This window comes from Amphiprion ocellaris, chromosome 20 (genome assembly GCF_022539595.1).
Source record: "Amphiprion ocellaris isolate individual 3 ecotype Okinawa chromosome 20, ASM2253959v1, whole genome shotgun sequence".
NCBI classification, from domain to species: Eukaryota; Metazoa; Chordata; class Actinopteri; family Pomacentridae; genus Amphiprion; species Amphiprion ocellaris.
Window position 1 is genome coordinate 12845506 of NC_072785.1, and position 19465 is coordinate 12864970.

General features: G+C 38.3%; 1 protein-coding gene across 1 annotated transcript in view; it reads right to left on the reverse strand.

The window, feature by feature from the left end:
- Positions 1–1048: 1048 nt before the first annotated feature.
- tonsl (tonsoku-like, DNA repair protein) overlaps positions 1049–19465 on the reverse strand; it is a 317986-nt gene continuing 299569 nt past the window's right edge. The window contains exon 30 of the transcript XR_008599990.1: positions 1049–1367. The gene's annotated coding sequence lies outside the window, so the exon portion shown is untranslated. The remainder of the gene's footprint in view (positions 1368–19465) is intronic.

Here is a 19465-nt window from a genome sequence, read left to right on the forward strand (position 1 = left end):
TTTCTCTTCACATCGTCTTCCACCTGGACTGGTTTGGTCGGGAGCATGTGCAAAAAACATTTGAAAAACTGCACTTTAACATCAATGAATGACACTGAAGTTTAATCTCTACATAAATGAGACTGAGTCTGGATGTGCTGCTCTGTCATTAACTCCTAAGTTTAGGGAAAGTTCAAACAAAAGAGGACAGTTCAGATAAGACTTGAGAATGAGCTTATTTTGAACAAACATCTCAGACTTTCTGAGCTTCAGCACCTCTAGCAAGATATTTTAACAACAAGCAACTCAAGAGATCCAGAAGTTGGAGAGAGTTAGCTTTAGCTGAGCCAAAGAACATGTGGGATGCTAACCTAGCAAACATTTCAGACTTTTCTCTGTGAATTCTGAGAAATAATTTCCTATTTAATGACAGAGCTACACATCTTAACTCAGTCTCATTAAAACAGACTCAAATTCAGTGTCATCCATCCATATTAAAGTGCACTTACTCAAAATGTTTGTTGCATGAGCTCCAACAAAACCTGTCCAGGTAGAAGGCCACTTTGACAAACAGGAAGTGGAAGATTCCAAGCAGATTTATAGAAGGGGGAACCGGACTGTACTAAGTGTGGTTGAGTATAGAGGGGTGTTTTGTTGGTTTTTAAGGCTGATAATGATTATTAGTGAAACATTCGGAGTAGATATTCATTTGCAGTAAATGAAAATATTTAAAATCTTGGAGTTAAACTTAGAAGAACACAAACTCTAACAGGAAACTTTGTTGATACGTTTTTGTTTTGTTTACAGATGTTAAGTTAAAAGTGTTTTATTCGTGACGGATAACCAATCAAATCACTCAAGAAGACAGAGCGACCACAGGTAGATAAAGGTTCAGAGCAAAAGTAGCGCCATTTTTAAATGTATTTATTACCATAAATCAGCAAAAACAATAAAATACTGATAATCAGTAAAGCAGTCAGCCCACAATTACAATTCTACAATGTATGTCTCTTTCCTTTGACTTGTTATTTGTACAACATACGATGTATATGATGGCGTTTTTTCATACCAAAGGCTATACTATGATGTTTTCTAAGAGACATACCATGCTACTCTGGTTGTTCTGGCTCTGGGCTGCTGCAATCCTCCTCTGTTGTTTTCTGGATTGTACTCAGCTGCATGCCTTCATCCACCAGGCCTCCGTTGACTCGTCCCGCCTGCCGTCTCTGGAGCTGAAGCTGGATTGGAACAGACCAAAGTACAGTCCAATCATGATGCCAGCTGCCTCTCAAAAGGCTCCTTCATCTGGCAGGTGGCAGCACTTCTTCTGAGGGGAAGCTGAGCTGGCCCGGCAGAACTTTGGAGATGTGTTCCAGTGGTTGGTGGATCTGTAGGGAGATAGAGAGGGACCTTTGAATTGTTCAGAAAGGAAAACAGGGAACCCATTGGTAGTTTTAGTTTAGGGTGCTACTGCGGTGTGTTTTGGGGTTTTAAGAGGTGAACAGGAAGAGTTTTTTTTCGTATTGATTGTCTTTTACTTTGTTCCTGGTTGGAATGCCCATCAACGTCAACATGAAGTTCACTTTTAGTTCTGTTTATTTTTATTTTACTAACACCCATTTGTTTTTAACCCCCTCACATGTTGTGTTGTTGTAAACTTAGTCTTTCAAATAAATACTCGTCAAACCCTCTGGAAACCAGCGTTTGTACTGTTTTTGTGTTGCTCCTCACCTACTTCAGACAGCCGGGACACAACAACGTTTTGTGGACTAAAGGCTATACTATGACGTTTTTAGAGCAACATGCTAAACTATGACTATTTTAGAGCGACATGCTATACTATGATGTTTTAAGAGCAACATGCTAAACTATGACAATTTTAGAGCGACATGCTATACTATGACGTTTGTTGGGAACATGCTATACTATAGGCTTTTTTAATTGACATATTACTATGATGTGTTTTTTGTTTGTGTTTTTTTGTTTTTTAGCAACATATAATAATTTGAACAGTTTTAAAAATTACTATACTTTTACTTGTGCAATGAAATATTCTTTTTAGGCAAAGGCCATGTTTGATTACATATAGGCTATTAAATAAATGTTTATTAAAAACTAAGAAGCATTAAAAAATAATAACCAACTTAGGCATCAACAATTAATTGTCAAATAAAGGACGTTTCCGTATTTTAAGGGACGGATGGCAACCCTACAGAGCAGTGTAAAGAAGCTGGTCACCTAGCAAACTGAATTAGTCTAGGTAACACTTTGTTTATTATGTGTGTTTTCTGCTCAAGTTAATGTCCTGGTTTGATTCATTTTAAATTACTCCTGATCTTGAAAGGTTTTAAACTGTGCAGTCAAAGCAGTTACAACTGTGAGCGAATAGCTTGAAATGAACTGCCCTAGACTGCTCTGTTCATAGCCAACCATTCTTTCACAGCTATATCAAGAGTTATTGTGCAATGATAGTGATAAATGCAGCCCATTTTTCAACCGTTTCCTGTTTAGTATGTGTAACCTCCTCTTAATTTGTTCTAAAAGAAATGTCTAATCAGACAGTCTAGTCTTTCAGTCAGGTTAAGTCATTTTTCCCATTGGTGGTTTGCATTATATAACTTTGTTTTTCTCTGTTCTAGGAACTATTGTTAAATCATCTTTATGTGAGACTTTGTTCTCGTTTGGAGCATATTCTCGTACGCATGCCTCTGGATCTGGACTTCTTAGAGTTCACTTGCACACAAGAACTTGTGTTTTTAAATGCTTTATCCAATCAAGTAGAAGTTTGCCCAGCTATTTTAAATGCACTGACACAGCTACACCATCTTATCAGCTCAGAAAAAGAAAACAGGAATCAGTACATTGCAACTGTGCACTCAGAGAGAGGAGCAGCTGGGCGACAAAGAATGGTCACATCCCCAGAGCACCTGTACAACTTACTGGAACTTAATATGTCTGTCCCATGTACAGATAATGGTATCTGTGAAATATTAGCTGAGTATGTCAAATACTTTTAGATTTTTTTGAAGTGGACCGTAGACCTAGTTTCAGTATTTTTTTTTTCTCATTCAAATTTGAGGCTATATATATTATATATAATATCTCAAGAATAATTCAAGATAAATGCCTGAAATTTTCATTTATTTGTCTTGCTAACATAAGCATATCCGATTGCTATTAAATACAGCGGTGGAAAAAAGTTTTTGGACACCTCATACATTTGTGAAATATTGCATTAAGAATCCCTCTGAGGTCTTCAAATGCAATTTCTATTAGTTCAGTCACAGCCATAATACGAAACAAATCCTAAAAAAGTCAATAAAAACTTGAAATTCATTGGTTCCTTAAAAATAAGAAATTTTGAGTATTGGGTCATTTTGGTAGAATTTAGTTTTGTTAGTCATGTAAACAATAAACAAAAAAAGCATCATTTGTGTCTGTCTAATGCAGTCACACCTTTTGAAACACAAAAGACTTTCCAACAAATATTTCATGATAATATTTGAGATTGTGGAAAATTTTCAAGGTGCCTGAAAACTTTTTTCCACCACTGTATCTGTCAAAGCATGAGAATTTGCCATTGGAAAAATGCCACTATATTCAGAAGGATATATGTGGTCATGGTTCCATTATGCCAATGTCATGGTAATGACTGGATGGAGGGCTAATTTACAAAGAAATTACACAAAACAATATGTCAGGTTTCGAAGACTGGACTTTTCATAGACCACTTAATTTTTTTCATACTTCAACTCACCCATAATCTGAGATTACTGATCTACTTGTTCAGTATTATAGATTCTTCATCATTGTTCTGAGATAGTGTCATTCAAACAACCTCAAATTTCAATGTGCAAAAAAATGCCTGTTGAAGTAGGTTGACAGTGACAGTCAATTTAAAAATATTTTTTGCTCTGACAGTATTTGGCATACTATATATATATATATATATATATATATATATTCTGTCAGTCTATATATATATATATATATATATATATATATATATATATATATATATATTCTGTCAGTCTATAAATAAAGCCTATAAATAAATAAATATATATATAATTTATAGGCAGCTGTTTTGTAATATTGCAAAGGATTTTCATCCCATTCACCAGTGAGAAAATAAAGTCAGTACAGTCCAGTTCATTTTTAACTCCTGCTTTAATGCTGTGATTCCATGTATTGTTCACCAGAAATATTCTTAACTTCAGATACTTTAAATGTATGGCAGAAACACGCATACTTGAGCCAGATAACCTGTCAGGTGAGTTGGGAGAACAGGTAGGGGAGGGAATCCAACAGTGCACTTAGTTTGGTCAGTCAAGTAAAACTAACTAGAGAACAACACCTAACATATCTTGACTGGCTGGTGCAAATACAGGCCAGGATATCAGTCTTAAATGATGTGTAGTCCTTGTAATGTCCTGGGATGTGTAAGGTCTCATAGCAGGTGGAGGCTGTCAGGTATCTGCCATTCACTACTTCTGAGGAGAGAGTTCTTGGTAGAGTCTCCCATCCAGTCCAGAATTTCACCAGACTGGTCAGTTCAGACGGTGTTGCTATGGAGTGGATTAAAATTGATTAAATAAATGGCTACAACAAATGATCAAAAACAATCTAGGGTACGCATACAAAACAGGAAACAGTTGAAAAAATGGGCTGCATATATCTATCATTGCACAATAACTCTTGATATAGCTGTGAAAGAATGGTCGGTTATGAACAGGGCAGTCTAGGGCAGTTCATTTCAAGCTATTCGCTCACAGTTGTAACTACTTTGACTGCACAGTTTAAAACCTTTCAAGATCAGGAATAATTTAAAATGAATCAAACCAGGACATTAACTTGAGAAGAAAACACACATATTAAACAAAGTGTTACCTAGACTAATTCAGTTTGCTAGGTGACCAGTTTCTTTACACTGCTCTGTGACTTAACTGCATTTTCGGGCGCATAAATCACACTTCCACCCATTTGTGCGTTTATAAAATTGTTACTCAACTACCCAGCTGCAGAACGTGCTGTCTGTATGACCTCATTACTGTGCTAGCGCGGCTAGCGCTGTATTAGCGCGGCTAGCGCTGTATTAGCGCGGCTAGCGCGGCTAACGCTGTATTAGCGTCGCTAGCGCTGTATTAGCGCGGCTAGCGCGGCTAACGCTGTATTAGCGTCGCTAGCGCTGTATTAGCGCGGCTAACGCTGTGCTAGCGCAGCTAACGGCATGTATTACAGCTTACTGACTCTCACAAAAACAAACCACATAAAGGACAAAAAGGATTAATACACTCACTGAAGCGCCGTCGTTCATGCTGGTAGCTGTGGTTGACCCCGGTCTTGTGAGGTGAACCGTCTGCGTCACATGACCGGAGCTGGGCGTTGGTTCGATTTTGGCCAGGATCGATTGTTTACGCCTGAGTCCCCCGGATGTGAACAGCGAATTTTTTGACAGCGAATTTTGAACATTGAATTTTTTGATGGCAAATTTTGAACATTGAATTTTTTTGATGGTGAATTTTGAAGACATTGAATTTTTAACTGGTTTTTAGAATTTTGATGAGCTAAATTCAGGCATAAAAAATTCACATACGTAATTTTGATGCAAAAAAAATTCAAAGTAAGAAATTCAGCAGCTTTTAAAATTCAGAATCTGATGAGTCTGATTTGCTTCCATAGAAAGGATCACTCTTATCTGCTGGGATGAAATCTGCCGGCTCTTCAGTGCCATGGGGGACATCTCAACGGTGTAACTGAATCCCCTGTGTATGCGGGTCAGACTTTTTCTTTTATTTATTTTTTTTGTCTTCACCTACCTTTATCTACTACTAAAAAAAAATTCAAAAAGGAAAGACAGATAAAAAGGCCTGCCACAGCTGCAGCTGTCAGGACCATAAAGTGAAGAGTCAAGAGATGGAAGGCGAGAGAGGAGGGCTCAGACTGAGGGCAGGGATTACATTTTTAATCAGATTCAGCTGCAAAAACATATTGCAGATTTCATTAGTTATTATCCAGTGTTCAATCACTATACTATACAGAGTATAGTGATTGAGATTTCAAAACTATAGATCTTGTGTGATAAAGAAGCTGTATTGTTTTCTTCTTTGCACCAACAGTAGCAGTGATTGATTTGTTTCCCACATATATCTCCCGTTGTTTGCTTACTTACATTAATGGAATTAAACACAGCCTGATTTGAGCAAACTCAGAGAATATAAGACAGTTAAACACAATTCAGAACAAGATGAAACAAATTCTCTTCAGTTTCAAGACAAAATCTTGTTCTTAGCATCCTACTCCTGTGGCTTTAATCAAACAAGCAATGAACAGCTTAAAAAACATATAAAGGAGAATCCAAAATATCATCTTTTCTATTCAAAGCATTCTTTTTCTTTGACACAAGCTGGTCCTTCCGTTACTTGCAATGCACTACAACTTACCATCCAGCAGTTGGGTCAGAAAGTCAGGTGTGTTATGCTACTAGAATCGTCTGTAGCCTTGAGCCTTTAACCTCAAATGGGGGCTACAGGTCCTTCATATATTTTTATTTCCAAACTTTTAGTCTTTAGCCCTAGTTGATGCTAAATCAAGGGACATGATAAAGCTTTTTTTTGTAAATGCAATGATAGACTTTAACGTCTAAAATCGGAGTTCCCATTTAAAGGATTCATTCTGCCTCATTTGGCCTTTAGTTAAGGTTTTTAGGAGAAAGGCTTGTGGCAGTGCAAGTCTGGACTGTACGCCAAATGAACAAGTTCACACAATGGTAACTGAACTTTCTATAAAGTCTTGAGTTTTTATAGCAGTTCAAAGAGGCAGCACTGAAAGTGGGGTGTAAAGACAGCTATCACAGGGTGGAACATAATGAGATGAGGTTTTCTTTCAGACATACTATAGAAAAACTGCCCCTTTGATTATAACATGCACAATCACCCAAAAACCCAACTAGCAGAGACACTGACTAGCATTATTCTAATAGCATTTTAAAGTTTTAATCTAATGTTCAAATAATTTTTTAACAATATTTGTCTTTTCCAGCAATGTTCCCATCAGGTTAATAGTAAACTAAAACATGGAGCTGTAACATTCAGTAGGCATTGTCAAGAATGCAGCTTCTGTTCCATGAAAACAAACAAGGAATGTTCTCAAACCAACATTCAGAAAATGTTTGCAAGATGTTACTGAGGCAGAACTTTCTGCCTGCAATGTTCTGAGGATGTTCTGTGGATGTTGTTGAGGAAACAACAGCTTCTGTAATACATTCTCACAATGTTCCATGATAACAAAGGAAGAACATTTTCAAACCAACATTCAAAAAATGCTTTAAGATGCTACTGAGACCTCAGATGACGGAACATCCTTTGTAAGACACTCATGTACTGTTATTTAATAAGAAAGGTGAAACATTTTGACTGCAATTTTCTGAGGATGTTTTGCAGATGTTGCTGGAGAAGCATAGTAAAGAATCTATAAATGTTCCAACAGTGTTTCATGATAATGAATGTAGAATGTTCTCAGTGCAACAGTCAGTTTTGAGGTCAGGACATACTAGTCTATCAGTGTTTTCACCATTATCAACATTTTTGGAACATTTTTTGTTATCCTACCTTTAAGAGGAATATTCTGGGAACTAAAAGAAAACTTTCCGCTGAAAATATTAGCAGAGCTTTGCAGAACCTTCTCAGAATGTTTTTGGAACAAAGAAAATTGTAGCTGGTGAGCACTTTGTTTGAAGCATATGGGTGCTTTTCCACTTTCTGAAACTCTGTGGTTCAACTGTTGTCTTAAAACAACCATATAACTATAGCGCCTTACGTGCATGCAGATGAAAAGAGACAGCTAGCATTTGGCCTGACTCTTCCTCCTTAAAAGAAATGTGCACATGCAGATCTATATTTATACAGCAGACCTTTAGAAAACAGCAGCAAACTAAATGTGCTCCGGTAAACATACTGTATGTCCTCTGTGAATCATTTCCTTAGAGAGCTTGTGATGGTTTCGCTGTGTCTCCTGTGTTGATGTAAAATGTGACACTTTGTTGAAGGTTGTGTTACCATAGAAACAAAGCAGGATACAGGACAGGATACCTTATGTATTTCTCACCATCAGCTCTCTGAATAGACTGTGATGCTAAACAGCTTGTACTATGGTGTATTAATTCCGAAACCACATTTATCATTGGCTCTTTTTTTAAAAAAAAATCTAACTCATATAATTATCAATAGCACCATGAATGAGACAGAAAGGTTGTGGATTATGGTTATGGCTTTTTCAGAAGGTCTCACTTCTCTGGAGTTTCTATATTGCTTTCATGCACCACATTTCACAAGAGATAAAGGCCTGCTGAATGCTTCTGAAATGAAATATCGCTCTGTCCTTCAGTCAGTCAGTGGTCGCTCTGACTCCTCTCTTCTGCACCTTTCTCAGCCCTATTCGCATTTCTTCATCATATCTCTTCCTCGCTCCATCCTCCGCATTCTCTCTCAGACTCTGCTACTTCCTCGCTGCTGGGGAGTTACTCAGGTCAGAAAACGGGCCAGCTGCCCGGCCTAATCTGGCGAATACAGGCGGCTGAAGACCAAGACAGAGGTTGACTGAAAGGCCAGCTTTTCCACGTTGATAAAAGGCTGTGCTCATACCTCAAATCAGATACCATCCAACCTGACCTATAAATGTACTTGACCGCCACAGAAAGAAGGACTGCAGCTTCATGTCTGGAAAGGCTCCATCACCAGACACCCTGCAGAAGGAGAAATTTAAATTTGACATTAGGACCTCAGAGCGACGGAAAAGATGATGCTGTGTTCTGGCTGTTTGAAGGAGAAAATAAATATAAACTGTTTTACATCAATCACCTGTCTTATAAATAAACAGCTACTTGAATGGGCAATTACATAATTGTACGTTGCTGTCTGTGTGGGTGCTGTGGATTGCTAATGAGTTTTTTTTTTCAATTCATGTTTAAAACTTTTCATCACTGCAATGAATTATTTTGGGGGGCTCTGCATCTCAGCTCGAGGCTCTTATTCAGAAATGTAAAATGTGATTCCTGCCAGGTATGGATTCGCATAATTAGCAATTAATAGGGTATTTGAAAATGTGCAGGAAACCAGACTTTTCTCTTTTGCCATTCCACGCTAATTAGTGTCTGTGTTGCTTTGTAGGCATTACAGTGTGTATGGAAATGACTTCCCATTTTATCTCTCCCCATGGTTGCATGGAAGCACTCTGCTAAGATAAGAAATTGGGATGAAATTATTTTTCTGGTAAAGTTAGGGAGGGAGAAGCATCTCATGGAGGATTTCTGGTGCCCTTTAGGTAGAGCAATGATCTGATGGCTGCTTGTGTGTCGTTTAGTGAGCATGTGTGTATGTGTGTATGCACGCACAATTTGGCTCCAGGAAACAGGCAGAAATTCTGGAACGTTTACAGTGTTTCTTTCCTAAAGGATATCTGTAGATGCTATGGAGGTAGACAAGAAGATTTTCTGGAGTAAGAACAGATGCAATCTTACCTTTATTGGCACTGTATTTAGCTTGTGTATGTGTGGCAGTGAATGGCTCATTTGTAGTAATGGTAATGGATGCCTATAAGGATGCCAACTAGATTTTTTAATTCTTATAACATTCTTAGATGTTTTCAGCGAGAAGTTTCTCTTTTTTTTCCTTTTTGTTCCTACAGTATTCTCTGAAGATAGGATAGCATTCTCTAAAAACAACCTTATAACGTTTGGTTATAACATTGTCAGAGCAACATGCTCTGACATTTTTTTAACGTTTTCAACAGGATTTAAAAAAATTTTTTTTTGGTTTGTTTTCCAAGAATGTCATTATTAGAGTTATTAGAGTATTAGAGTAGGACAAAGTTTTAAAAAAACCCTCTAAGCACCTTTTGTAGTAATATTGCTTCAATGTTTTGATCATTTTAGAACATTATGCTGTAACATTCTTAAAATGTATTCATGCTGAGTTGTTTTCTCAGAATGTTTTTTGTCTATTTATTTATTTATCAAAAACATATGTATATTATCAGTGGGAAGTTTCTTTATTTTTTTGTTCCTACAAAATTCTCTAAAAAACATTCTACCACTGTTTGGTGAGAACATTGTGAGAACATTATGTCCTAACATTCCTAAAACATTTTTTAAAATGTTGCCAGAATTCTTTTAAAAATCTGTTGGTTGGTTGCTTGGATGGATGGTAGGCAGGCAGCAGACAGGCAAGCAGGTAGGTAGGTAGGTTGGTAGGTTGGTAAGTCAGTTGGTTGGATGGTTGGTTAGTAGGTAGTTAGGTAGGCAGACAAGCAGGCAGCTAGCTCGCTAGCTCAGTAGGTAGGTAGGTAGGTAGGTTGGATGGTGGGCTGGTTGTTAGGTAGGTAGGTAGGTAGGTAGGTTGGTTGGTTGGTTGGTTGGTTGGATGGTTGATTAGTAGGTAGTTAGGTAGGCAGACAAGCAGGCAGCTAGCTCGGTAGGCAGGCAGGCAGGCAGGCAGGCTGGTTGGTTGGTTGGTTGGTTGGTTGGTTGGTTGGTTGTTAATATTATTAGAAAGTATAAAGAACACACAAACACATGTGCTTGCAATGGAGCTACATAGCAATGCTGGTCTGGCTGCCGGCCTGCCACAGGGATCCATACTCTTGTTCCCATCAGGATGAACTGAAGTCACTCTTGTAGATACTAAAAAAAATTAAACACTGTCAAAAAAAAATTTGCCTCAGCCATTCTTTGAATTAATAAGCAATGCATGTCAGTATGCAACCATGCTAAACTCAGCCTGTAATCATGATGCCTGCTAAGCATCCACTATCATGTACAGTACCTTATTCAAGCTCTAGCTGCTTGATACCTAGAGAGAGCCAAGTCAAACCTATTGGCGTAGGAAATTGTGATTGATAGCTGCTACAGTGGAGGTCTAAAGGACGTGGCATGTTTTATCCCTGGATGAGCTTTCTGAAGGAGCAGGAGTTATAAAGTATTTATTGGAGCTGTCACCGGACAGCGTAGGAGGATCACTGATATGGTTGTCCACTCAGCAGTGCAGTTGCCTCTCATTATGTCCTGCTGTAACTGAATTTGGGCTGAAACCAAAGCAGCTATTAGCAAAAGCAGACATAACAGAAGACATTTATTGAAAGGAATGCCAAAGGTCATATGATTTAGGATCTCCAAATTTGGTTTCTTTAACTGTGTTGAGACTGGGAAAAAAGTACACATTGAGCATGATAGGATATTAGGGTTTAACCAGAACTAATTGAGCATTCCTATATTATTATTATTAGTTACAATATTCCCATTATGGTAGGACTGAACAGATTTGCATCTTTGGAAAAATATTTCTTTCAGTGTGATACCTTGGGATCAGTCTATAATTTAATTTCCTCTGAATAATTAATGATAATTTTTCTCCTTATTACAAGATATTTTCTCGTCATAAAAGGTAAGAAATTCATGGTCATAAATTACAAGAAGGCATCTATATATTTGTTTTGTGTGTTTGTGGTTTTGCATCTAGTCTGTGAGCACTAAACAAATAATAATCCAATCTAATAGTTGTTGGTTCTTACTTTGTGCTAATGAATTAAACATACTGTTTAAAAAGTATCAAGATGATAATTTAATTAGTTTCATTGCTCGTCTCTGGACAGAGTTTGAAAACATCTGCTTTTAATGATTTGAACAATGACTTCTTCATTAAATAAAGATGATTGCCATGCCTCATTCCATTTGGGTTCAACTGTGGTTCATCTGCTCTGAGCTAGATAGATCACTGACTGGAACAGAAAACCCCTGGGCTCTCTTCGTGTCTGTTTTTGTATACGTGTGTCTTTCCTGACTTTCCTTCAGCCTTCCCCCTTTGGCTCTTCTCCCTTCACCTTAAAACACTGCATTTTCTCTGCCAGAAGCTCCTCCAAATGATGAACATTGTTGTTAGCTGTACACACTGTTACTACGGAGTTGTTATGGTAGCCATTTCCCTATTTACTTATGTCTGTGCATCAGCCTGTCTTTCTGTGTTTGTATCTGTGCCATGGAATGTCGCTTTTTTTTCTTTGGATAAACATGTTTATGCACACCAATCAGCCACAACACTGAAACCTCTGACAGGTGAAGTGAATAACATTGTTTACCTCGTTACTGTGGCCACCGGTCAAAGGTGTGGGATACATCAGGCAGCATGTGAACAGTCAGTTCTAGAAGTTAATGTATGGGAAGAAGGAAAATTGGGCAGGCATAAGGATCCGAGGGACATTGACGAGGGCCACATTGTGACGTCGAGACAACTGGGTCAGAGCATCTCCTAAAAAGCAGGTATTGTCGGAGTATTCCTGGTCGACAGTGGTTAGTACTTTCCAAAAATGGTCCAAGGAAGGACAACAAGGTAAAAAGATCCAAGATGCATGTGAGGAACGAAGGCTAGCACACAGAGGAGCTTTTGTAGCATGAATTGCTAAAAAACACATCATCTTTGACACAAAGCTGCCAGATCACACAATGCATTCCAATTTGTGTAGTTTAGACCGGTCAGTGTCTCCATGATGGCTGCTGTTCACCATCAAACAATGGGAATATGAGTGTCAGACCTGGATCAAGGAGCAACGGAAGAAGGTGGTCTGATTTGGCCTCACCCATCTCCAAAACATTCATTGCTTGTTCTCCATATTTACTATATCTGCTATTATGCTATCCCGACCCCAACCCATCCTGCTATCCCCTACATCCCCACTATCAACCCAACTGGTCGAAGTAGGTTCCTTCCCAATGTTGCCAACTGCTTTCTCAAAGGGAATCCAAAGAGGGCTTTGGATTGTTTGGTTCTCTGGTCTGAATTTGTAAGGTCTTTACCATACTATGTTACATGCTATGAGATGACGATGAGATGTTCTGAATTAGCACTATATAAATACAATTTAATTGAATTAAATCTAATGAATCATGTTTTCTTTTTCTTCATGTAGACAGCTTGGTAGAGATAGCAACAGGATGTATTATGAAAAGAAGGCATTGCTGCGGACCATGTACATCCCTTCATGCTAATGGTACTGCCCTGATGGCAGAAGTCTCTTTCAACAGGATAAATGTTCAGGAACAGTTTGAGGAACAGGACAAGGTGTTGTCTTGGCCTCCAAATTTTTCCAATCCAATCAGTGGGATGCTCTAGAAGAACAAATCAAATCCATGGAAACCCAGCCTCGCAGCTTACAGAACCAAAAGGCTCTGCTGCTTATGTTTTGGTTCCTGATACCACAGGACACCTACACAGGTCTTGTGAAGTCTTTGGATTCGATGAATCTGAGCTTTTTTAGTAGCAAAATGTGGATCGACATGATATTTGGCCGGTGGTTTTTATGTTGTGGCTCATATGTGTATGGACATAGGCATATTCAGCTTGAATGTCTTTCTCAGTTGTTATGGTAACTGATATTACTCTCAAGCATCTTTTCCAATACAATCCCCCATATCCCCTTACTGAGTAAACACGTAGGTACATTTACAAATGGGGTTTATAAGGTTAATCGGTTCTTCCATAGTGACAGCCCCATTTCCTTTATGAAGAGCTTTACCTGCCATGTGTTTGCTAATTGCTAAAGCCTCAGTGACCAAAATGTTACAGGGACCTTTAGTCACCTTTAATATCCTGACCTTTTCCTGTCCTGCATCTCAGAGTCACCCATAGAAGAGAATATCAAAGGCTAATTGTGGCAAGGGAACATAAAACTGCGAGGCTCACATTTAAGGTACAACTCGAATCCAGTTTCAATATTGAATTGGAGTCTGACAGTCAAAACCTGAGTTTCTATCATTTGTAACTCTCAACTAACTCCAGGAAACTCTACAAAGGCACGTTCCAGTAAAGTCTGTAAAATGCTGAAACCTTGCACGTTATCTTAGTCCTGATGTGACCTTCATGTGTAACTGTTGAAAGTGGATTTTTAAAATTTTTAAGCAAAAACTGCTGCTTTGCTACAGTGCATTATCTGTCTCTTACTCCAGCATTCTTTCTACACTCCTGCTTTAAAAATGTATCGACATCATCATGAGACTATCTGTGATTGTGTACAGAAGACAAGACTAAACTTGTATCAAAGACCTTTAAAAAGTAGTAGAAAGAGGCAAGAGAGGGACAGAGAGCTCTCTGAAGGAGCACTATCTGAATATTTACTCAACGATTTGCTGCTTTTATGGAAAACCACTTCAAAGGTTCACAGGTCTAAAGTGATTGCAAATGGACCTTGAAAGTTTTGCCTTTCTAAGTGTCGAAAGAATTAGAGACTGAAGTTGAATATAAAAGCTGAGGAACGTCTCAACTGAATAAACACTGCTTTTATGTAATAGTGCCTTACAAAAACTTTATTTCCAAAAACATTACTCGTAGTCGAGGAGCGTAAACTTCTTTAATAAAGCTGATTTAGAAATACAATGGATCCTGTTTCAAGAGTCATTTTATGAGCAGATTTGGTCTTATGGAAACACAAAAGAGATGAGAGAATTTGTGCCATTTAACAATTTTTTTATGCTTAAGCTGAAATTTGAAGAGTAGCCGCTTGGTAGTGCAACTCGTGCAGTTTGCTTCTCTCCAAATGCAGAAAAATACTTCATCATGTCTGAATTTTGAATTTGAATATTAAATAATATAAAATACACAACTAAGACACACTAAATGCAAACCCAGACATTACAGTACCTGTTAGAAAGGTTGCTACTTCTCACCGCTCTTGCATCTTCAGGGTCTTTTTGCAGGTTTCTCTACAGTATCATCCTCGTTGCTGCTTCTGTCTGACTTTTACTCAGCTGGGACAGAAAAACATGAAAAAAAATCATCTGGCTTTGCAAAGTAAAGTACTTTTACAAAAAAATACAATGGAACGTGTCTGTAAAAGGCACAAACCAAACACAGCACTCAATGTTTGGTTGTTGGGTGTCATAAATATTTAAACTGTATACTATATTGCTTTTCTGACATCCAAGCAACCAACGGTATGTTACTGTGGAAACTGATGTGGCACCAGTGAGCTCTGCATTGTTTGAAAAGAAGTAGAAAGAGAGAGAGAGGGAGAATGCTTGAATTTTATTAGTTTTTTTAATACGGATTTATTCACTTCTGAGTTCTGCCTCCACAGCTATTTATCATGTTTTTAGTCCTTCAGTCTGCTAACCAGGCTGCTCCTGCTGCACAGCCCATTTTCTTGCTTGGTTAACCTCCATTCCAGTCTGAAGCTTTCTGTGGAATCAGCAAATCATGCTTTCCCCTAACTCCCCCCATTTAAAAAAAAAAGTTGCATACCTGAAATATAGTTTGCTTGTAAACTTAGCGGTGATGAACAAGCGCTAAACATAACATTACACGTTCCATTTAACAGACGTTGAAATAAACCATGAATAAACTCAGACTGACCCCATGCCAAATGACAGACAGCCAGAGAAATGCGTCTGATGCTCATACATGTTTTAAATATGTTTTTATCAAGGCCTCGTGGTCTGGCTTCATACATTAAACATAAATTCTCACCTTGTGTGAAAAATCTCTTTGCTTGTGTACACTGTGTACGGAGGAGAGAAGAACAAAGCAATCATTGAAACAATCCATCAGCATTCCTTTGTATATTAACTATACACACGTGACACTACATGACATACATAGCTGTGAACTAAGTATCTCAGTCGTCCTGGTAGTTTGAGAAATGTATGAAATCAGATAGTGATTGATCACTTCAGTTTTTGCTGCGATGGTGGTTTTATTTACTCTTGAATAAGTCTTATTTATCGTCTCTCTGGAGTAGAATATTTCTCTTTTTGTATGAAAGGAAAAAATCTGCTATTGCATTAGGATTAATTCTTTTGTTTTCAAGTTATTTTTTGGCTTTTACTATAGTGCACAGTGGAGAGAGAGACAGGAAACCTGGGGAGAAGAGTGGAGGAAAGACCGGCGTTAAATGACACAGGTCTGACTCGAACCTATGACAACTGCATCGGGACTATTTCCCTTGTTTATGGGTCACCCCACAACCAGTTGAGCTACAGAGGCGCTCCATTGTGATTCATTTAATTTTAACTTAAGTTAAGCCAACATGCATATCCATGTTATTCCCACATCGTACGGTTTTATTTGTGTCCAAACAGTCCCTACGTGAAGGAATCTAAATTGAATTTGAAATGTAAAATATTCATGGAGGCTCTTAAATCATTTATGTCCAAAGTTTGTGATCATCAGCTAAGTAAAGGTGTCTCCCTGAGTGTGTGTGGATGTTTATGCAATGGCAAGATATAGACCACACTGAATATGCATGTGTTTTAGATGTACAGAATGCGGTCTAAGTGAGTGGGTGGATCGAGGCTTGTCAGATTGCACACGGTTTGTAAATCAAAATGCAAAGCCAGTTGTGGACAGCACTCCATGTCATGTTGAAAACCCCTGCATAATTTATATACTGTATCCTATCTTTCTAACCTACTGCAACCTTTTTTCCTTTCTTTTTCCTGGACAAAAGAAAGTAGGAAGCAACCATCTGACAGCGTATCTTCAGAATGTTTTGATATTTGGGTATTTGGTAAGAGTTAAGTCAAGTTAAAAAGCCATTTTGACAGATGGTCCAATCTAGTTGAAAAGGTGCAGAAAACTGAGGTGAAAATATTAGTTCTTAACTCAAAGTCAATTCATGCTTTCCTGGCCACGTGTCTGCAAGAGTCTGCAAGGGTTCGTATGACGTTAATGTCGCCATCTGCCCAAGTCCACAAGCAAACCCTTCTACGTACACCAGGCATAAAATTTTTGATCAGCAGGTGCTACTCACTCGACTGTGTAACTATTGGAGGATATTAGCCATTATCCATACCTATAAAACTCATTAAGTGAGTTGTAACCGAAGTAGTCACTGCTGGAGTGGAGGTGCTTTGATGGGTTCCATCAGACACAGTGAGAAGTTTCAAATTCTCCAGAAACCCTGTGTTATGTCCACCCACAGTGCTCATCACACCTCTGGAATAATCACTGACGTTGTACAGTTCAACGTGTATTTTAGTGCTTTATCCTGTGAAAAGCACAACCAGCCTCTCAGAAACATTCTTGTTTTTCTGTATGGACAAAGCAACCCTTTAGTAGCACGAATAGAGCCGCATTTGTGACTTGATATTAAAATCTAAATCGATCAATGCACGGGGATGCAGAAACCGTGGGTTAGCATGAGGGCTATCACATTTTCATCTGTGCTAGTGGCTCGCTTTAATGTTCTTTAATTATGTCTGAGAAATATTATTGTTTGTGTATTTACTGGCCACTGGCATTTTACAAATATGGCCTTCGGGCAAAGCATGTTGAGTACCTCTGATCCAGTGCCATCAGGTTGATATTTCAATTTGTCAAATATTTTATATTTAGAATACTATAATTTATGACTAATACCTGCAAAACTACAGATTCCCTCAGATTACCTATTAACCTGCTAAATGTTGGCACATTAGCATTGTCACTGTGAGAGTGTGAGTGGGTAACAGTCTATTGCACTGTCAGTAAACTAGACCACTGTTCCTGTCGTTAAAAGTACAGAAAATAATGTTTACCGGTGATTCAACACCATACCTAAATGGAAAATTGGGGATTATTTTGTGTCTACTTAATATTTATGGGACGTTGTGCGGTTAACATCATCAAAGCAGCAAATTGAACAGCAGCTGTAAGTTTGTCAGTCAAGTAATGCGGCGAGAACAGGAACAAATGAACCATGCCAATTGCACTCTGTAGTTTTGGATCCTGCTTCTTTGGCTGCTTCTGCATTCATCATAATTAAATTTGTGTGAGCTCCCAACTTGATTAAAAAGTGATGACAGCCCTGCTAACATTTTTACACTCCTCTGCAAAAATAGCAATAGGGCTAATCCAAATGAGGTAAAGATTTTCTAAACGGGAGATGAGTTGATCTATCTGTGGGGTCCTTTTCCCTTTATAATGTAATGTACATGTTGAAGTTGTAGTTTATTACCCTTTGGCCTGACTTGGTTAAATGCACCTGCTAGACTCTTCCTCAGGGGGCTAATTTTGTTTGTTTGCAGGCCTGCTGCTGGCTCTCTATTCACTTACCACCCACCAACTGATTTCCTCAGTGCTCCCTTTCAGCTTTACTCCTCACACAAGTTGAGAAATGGCAGTTCCCCTTCCATGAGGTTAAGTGCATCCTGACCTTTTGGTTCCACTGCTCTAGACAGCCTAACGTTATCTGAAGCCACCCTCCCTTCCGAACTGATCCAGAGTGACAGGGCTGCTTTTGGCCTGCTTTCTTTTTTTAAGCATATCATTTTTAGGGGGATTTAGCCTTTACTTGACAGTGTACAGCAGGAAGAGACACTTCTGATTTAAACCAAAGATGTGGCAACTGTGTGGTATTAGTCTGACCAGCTCAGCTGTGACAATGTTTCTTTAGTGTTTTATTTTGGGATGTTATTCCTTTATTCTAATTTATTTCAGCTTTGATTCTACATGTTAATTATTGAGACACATTTGCAGGCCTCGGTGATTCACAAAGGCGTAAATCAATAGCTGATGGGCTAATTGTGGCATGTATAATGCTGCATCCTGAATAATTAGGATCTATTTTTCTAATAGCGTTAAATGTGACCCACCTACAAATTTGGAGAACAGATGTTGTGCGTCTTCACAGAGCTCGGTACATTCACCGTGTAATTAATTTCACACTGTGAAGGTTACATTTGCCATTAGTTTCCATGGCAGTTGATCATTTATTCAAAGCTGAGCTGGTATGTTGAAAGGGAAATCTGAATGCATTTTGTCCACCTTTTTACTTCTGCCCTAATTAGCAATCAGTGCAACTTAGCAACAACTCAAACCAAAAACTTATTTTCCTTAGATGGCTGAAGTGTAAAAATATATGAAAGAGGCTAAAAGGATTCTTTTTTTTTTTTTTTTTACAGTAAAAAGGGACCACATAATTATTCATGTGCAGATGTGTATGTAGAAGAGGTCACTTGTAGTGAGGATGTTTGTCTTAGTTCTACAGAGCATTTATCTCACGTTAGCTTTTTGGTACATACCTCTACTATTTGGGTTCAGGCAAACACTGCTCTCACAGTGCCATTTTTGGCAGCAACAGCTTTTATTTACTTGAAGAAGCTCTAACAAATCCACTGTGAAGCAGATGAAGTTCAAGACTGGCTGATGAACAAAGTGTAACATTTGGTGGCTACAGACCCTGATCTGCTTTGTCAGAGTTGGTAGAGGTCGAAACAGAGCTAAGAGAAAGAGACTATTGCCTCCAACTGAGTTCTATTATTCTGCTTTACCTGTGAATAATCTCCAAAGTGCTTCAGTAAAAAACAACTGGACTCTTGTTGTTTCACCTCTTATCCAGGAGACTTCTGAAATGTAGAAGTCTCTGAGGTAAAAGGTCTTCAAGAACCAAAAAGAGGTTCAGTTGCTGTTTATTGAAGCTCATTGAATACCCATGACCTAAATGACTGAGAATCTACAGTGATAAT